Source organism: Montipora capricornis, chromosome 13, assembly GCF_036669925.1.
Source record: "Montipora capricornis isolate CH-2021 chromosome 13, ASM3666992v2, whole genome shotgun sequence".
NCBI classification, from domain to species: domain Eukaryota; kingdom Metazoa; phylum Cnidaria; class Anthozoa; order Scleractinia; family Acroporidae; genus Montipora; species Montipora capricornis.
Genome location: NC_090895.1, coordinates 11,955,239 through 11,961,121, shown reverse-complemented (window position 1 = coordinate 11,961,121; position 5,883 = coordinate 11,955,239). Strand labels below are relative to the sequence as shown.

Here is a 5,883-nt window from a genome sequence, read left to right as displayed (position 1 = left end):
GTAATATATATAGATTGCTAGACATGTGATACCCTAAGCTTGTTTGCTCGAAATTTGTCGGTACCTATTCACAGAAGTAACGTTCCGGCACAGAGCCAAGATAAGATGTAAGAACAAGATTGCGTGACGTATGACCTGGCCAAAGCTCAATAGCTATTAGCGTTTTAAGGTGTAAGCCTATTTAAGTGCATGCTAGTGTGATGCGTGCTAGCATGATGTGAAAAAACCTTTCATGCATTGATATTGAGTCGCTAGCTGTAAACATTTCATTGCATGGCATCTTGCAGCTATTCACTTTCCTCCTTGGTGGACCCTGCGGCCCCAGTTCATTTAACTCCACGAATGCGGAATGTGTTGCAAAGATGTCTACAGTCACCTCGTGTATTGCAAAATCAGCGATGACATTGCAGTGGACAGTGAATCAAAGCTAAGGTAGGTGGTTTCCTTTTAGATATTTCAAATCCTTGAAAACGACTTTTTCTTTAGACATTTTTTAAAATTTAATCGGCATTTTTATTTCAGGCATTTTTGAGACATAGAGTATCATTTAAAAATAACAGTGCACCCACGACATCAAGATTTGTTTGGGACTAGGTGAAGGTTCAATAAGTGGCGGTGTTCGATCCCCACTTCTGCGGGGAACGATGCCCACAGGGGAAAATCCTCAGCCCCAAAGGTTCAACATGGATTTAAAAAGGCACATTCAGCCTATGTTATGAGCGCCACGAATATGCTTGTACCAGTAGGCTTGCGTAAGTATTAAACATTGTTGTTATATTCTGGGTAAATTTGTATAAATTAATTTTGTTCCTGAAAAATTAACTGCAACCAGTTCGTGTATATTGGACAACCCTCAAATTCCCTTACATTCATCCATTTCACATAATAGAAACCACTCCAGCGATAAGCTACCCCATTCAGACGTCTTGTAGACTGTTCTATCCCGCTAAACAGTTGTCTGTAAAGGAGGAACAATAACATAAACACGCACCACAAAATACAGTGGCCAGTCGCATCACGCATCATTGCATCCAAAGGCATCAAAGGCCAAAACATTCTCATTTCAAAAGCTTATCCAAATTTTATTACTGTGTTGTAAAGAGCTAAAGTTTGTTTATATTGTGTTTGTTTCATAAACAGACGACGCCACGTCTTACCGTACGAGCGAGTTAAAAATGTGTTATTTTCCGCCAATTTTACCATTGGAAGGAGGCCAACATGCTGTGTTTTCAAACTTTCCCCAATTTCGCAAAATTTAAAAAGCTGTTGAAACTTTTAATGTTATTTTTGAAAATACTTCACTATAGAGGTTACTTGGGCCAAATATGAAGGAATGAGTGAATGAGTCCTGGCAGTGTTCTTTTACAACAACTTTACCAGGCCCCACTGGTATTGAAGCCTGCCAAGGTCCGTGACCTTAAAAACATGGCTCGGGATCATATTCCTCACCCACAGCATGACTTCCATTTGAAGATGTCTGGTGACGGTGATGAGGGATGGGAAACCGAGGAGGAAGACAATGACAAGTGGCCACAAGCATTACTGTATCCCTTTCTATTTACTTTTCTCCACTTTTCGGTGTTTTGATCTATTAGTGTACCAACTGCCCTATTCCCCACTGTTATCTTCCTCTTTTCTTTCTCTATTGAAATACATCAAAATGTGAATGAGCTTGAAAAGTTTTACACAAACCTTGAACTGACAACGTTTTTTTATGGCTTCTAAGTTTAGCATGATTCGTATTCCCTGGCTATTGAAAAGTGACTCTGAAATGGCTTTTTCCTTAAAAAAACTCATGCAGTTCAAGAAAAATTCATTGCCAAACTGGTAAATTCCAAAGTAAATTTTGCTAAAAAAAAACCGATATGGTACTCATCCCCTCGTGATTCATGCAATATTGATTTTTACCGTTGAATTCACCAACCTCGTTTCCAGGGTTTTTCTCTGCCAAGGAGAGGGTGGGGGGAAGAGACCCTGGCATTGGTCGATCATGTGACTAATTTAAATATAACATTACCCACTAATTTATGCTGAAGTTCAGTAAATCCTTTTTTTTGATTGGCTTTTGTAATTTCCCCTAAAAGATATTTTTGTGAGCTCGAGAGAGATCCCCAGTCTCGTGTTATTTATGAATTTTTTTTGGACTACTGAGCGAGCAGTCATTCGATTTAAGGTATGTATGGTGAAGTTCCAGCGAAGTCTACTCCAAAAAAGATTTATATTTGTAGTTCAGTTTGTCGTATTCATGTTGCGGTGGTGTCAATGGAAATCGTCACATGCTTCGGGTTTTGAGAAAAACTGGTCTTGAGAAGAACATTCCTTCGAAGGTTCATTTTACCCGTGGAATAGAGATAAACGATGGTGATTGCCTTTCAAAGCTTATTTGTGGAAGGTCTAGATAGCAGCAACAATATAGATAGTCGTATAAACATAACAACTTTCTTTAGTTTTCCAGACATGTTTCGACGGTACATCCGTCATCTTCAGTGTTACATATTTTGAAATGGCCGTTGAATTTAAAGCGTGCGCGGTCTTACAAACTTCGTTACATTGCGTTGTCAATATTGCGTATTAAATCAAAACAAAAATTTTTAAATGAGTGACGCTTAGTTCCTTACAGGGAGAGAGTCAGGTTAATGTGTTTCACCTGCTGGTTGAGATCGGGCTTCTCCCATTTTATATACATGGATTCCGTAAGCTTCACTTGGTACTTAGTGGCTGCAGAGTCCAGGATTTCAAAATATGCAACACTGAAGATGACGGATGTACCGTCGAAACATGTCTGGAAAATTAAAGAAAGTTGTTATGTTTATACGACTATTTATTTGTAGAAAATGTGAAGCGCTCATCCACAAGGTATGTCACTTTAAACAAAAGTGTGAAAATATGCAAACTAAATTTGAACTCGAACAATACTGTTCGCTGAAGCGTTGCACAGAATTGTCGCCATCTTGCAAACAGCCTGCAAAACGTTCTGTTAGCAATAGTCGAGGAAAGGCTTCTGCAAAACAACTTCTGTTTGACGAAACATCGATCGAGGTCATTAAGTCTGATCAACAAGAGTTCATGGCCATGGTAAAGGCTGACCCTTCCTCCATAGTCAACAATGCCGAAGAATTATCAACACCATTGTGTGATTCCCAACCTCAGGACGATGATGAAAACAACCTTGGAGCCACAATCGCTGGAGCACTGAATTCAAAGCCAGCTCATGTTATCGCAGAAATCATTGTCCAAGTGTGTTTTTAGAGCTGAAATCGGCCATTGCCGCGGAGGTCAGCAGAGCTTGTCAGGAGATTTGCAGACGTTCACAAGGCTCTGTTTTGTATGGAAACTGCCACAAGAGTCTGCAGGAAATTACATTTGATGGTATTTGGAATGAAATGGAAACAAAAATTCCTTTCATGATCCAGATAATGAGTGCTGTTTCTGCGAAAAACACTGCAAACATTTCTGTTGATTTACGGGTGAAATATGGTTTCACAAACTTAGCGTCCTGAAGCGTGTCAACACAGTTTTGGTACTAGAGAGTGGATGCACAAAGCAGGTGAGAGAACGTGGCATTTTTATTAAGTCGGTTTTTTAGTAAGACAAAGTATTTAGAACAATACTAGCTATCAAGTGAAGCTATGATCCTCGCAGTTATGAACGCAATTTTTGCAATTGTGTAAGGAAGGCTGAAAAATTCAGGACTTCAACGGGGTTTGAACCCATGACCTAGCATTACCGGTGCGACGCTCTAACCAACTGAGCTATGAAGCCACTGACGTTGGGAGCTGGTCATTTGTGGGTTCTAATTTTCCCGTGAGGAATGAAATGATATATGAAATGGATCATATATGAACTGCAGGTATGAAATCAAGTGAAGCTATGATCCTTGCAGTTATCATAGCTTCACTTCACAACCCAGAAGTGCCGGGGGAACAGCAGCACCTGGACAGCCCAATGCTCATAGACAGGACACTCCTGATGATCCCATGATGGAAATGAAGATTGTGTTTGCTGGCGACCAGTTGACATGGGTGCGATTTGCTCTCTGGTTCCCACACTCCTTCAGACCATTTTCAGCACTGTTCCCCACCAAAGCGTCCTTGTTGCAATATTCTTATTCATTCCTGCACCAAGTTGGAACTCTAAAGTACAACAACAACAATATTTTATTAACTCACACTTAGACTAATTACAAAGGATTGTTATATACATTACAAGTTAATTAAAGAAAATACTTAGGAAAGTAGTTTAGGCAATTGGAGCCTAGAGGTTAAAGGTACCGTAAGGTTTTCGAGTTAGCCTCTAGTAACTATTTACAGTTAATTTTAAATAAAAAAGGACCAACAAAAGAAGAAAGAGACCAGTACCAGTTAATAATCCATATGCTTGATGATATTAATTTAAAAGTGTTTTTACACAATACCTAAGAGTATTGTTTAAACAGTAGATATTGTTTTACTTCTTTGGCAAAGGAAAATGTAATGAGATCTTTCAAGTAACAAGGGATATCATGCCAGAGGTCAATCGCCTTAAAGGAAAACATTTGTTTCCCAGTGTTGGTTCGAATCTGTGGTTTGCAGAAGTTTTGCTTTGACGCATACCTTGTGTTGTATGTATGTCGGCTCTTAGCATGAAATAGGTTATGAAACACCTTTGGTAAAAGCCCTTTATGCCACATACCGGTATGTATAAATTTTAAAGCATGGAGGTGGTAAACATTATCTACTGTTTAAAATGTCTAAAAGCTTTAAGAAAGGGAGAGCGCTTTCAGTGTAAGGCCCAGATGTAGTTACAAAGAACATTAATCTTAGGACCCTATTTTGTTTAGATTGCAACGTTTGCAAATGTGTTTTATAAGCACTTCCCCAAGCAATCACGGCATATGATAGGTAAGGGTAGATAAGGTTATAATAAATTTGTTTCAGTTGTTGAATAGATAGATAGTGTCTTAGTTTTGAAATGATACCAATATTACGTGAAACACGAGAACAGATATAAGAAATATGATATTTCCATGTTAGTGACTCATCTATCATAACACCTAGATATTTTTTCCTCAACAGATGGCACGATCCGTCCATGCTTTGTAATTTTATTTCTATATTTTCAGAAGTTTTTCTAGAAGATTTAATTATCATATAATTAGTTTTGCTAAGATTTATAGAAAGTTTGTTAACATCGCACCATTCCTTAACTTTCTCTAATTCAGAATTAATTAGTGCTTCAAGGCTCTTCAAGTCGCAAGCGGATGCAAAAAGATTGGTATCCTCCCCAAATACCCTGAAGATTAAATTCTTTGAGCAATTTGGTAAATCATTGATATAAAGTAAGAAAAGTAAGGGTTCCAGTGTACTACCTTGTGGAATTCCGCAGGTCATTGCTTGTCTTGGTGAGTCTATGTGACCCACAGTTACATACTGCTGCCTGTTCTCAAGATAACTTGTAAACCATTTTAAGGCAATTCCTCTAATTCCATATGATTCTAGTTTCTTCAGCAGTATTTGGTGATTAACCGTATCAAATGCCTTCGAGAAGTCTATAAATATCCCACAGGTATATAGATTGCTATCAATTGCTTTCCTTAGACTATCCGCAATTTCACTTGCGCTGTTGAATGACCTTTTCTGAAGCCAAATTGGAACTGAAAGAGAATATCGTGCTTTTCAATGTAATTTATAAACTGCTTGTATACTAGTTTTTCAAAGACTTGCGACAAAGCGGACAAGGTAGAAATTGGATGGATCCATTGGATTGCCCCCTTTATCAACAGGGGTTACCTTAGACACTTTTAAACTATTAGGGACAATGCCCTGAGACAAAGATTCATTAAATATTAAAGTTAGTGCTTCAGAAATGTGGTTACAAGCGAGCTTTGTACACAGCTGAGGAATA

At 38.4% G+C, this 5,883-nt stretch overlaps 1 non-coding gene across 1 annotated transcript; it reads right to left on the bottom strand.

The window, feature by feature from the left end:
- Positions 1-3,689: 3,689 nt before the first annotated feature.
- On the bottom strand, positions 3,690-3,762 carry Trnat-ggu (transfer RNA threonine (anticodon GGU)). The gene has a single exon. It is a non-coding gene; the product is annotated as a tRNA-Thr (tRNA).
- Positions 3,763-5,883: the final 2,121 nt, after the last annotated feature.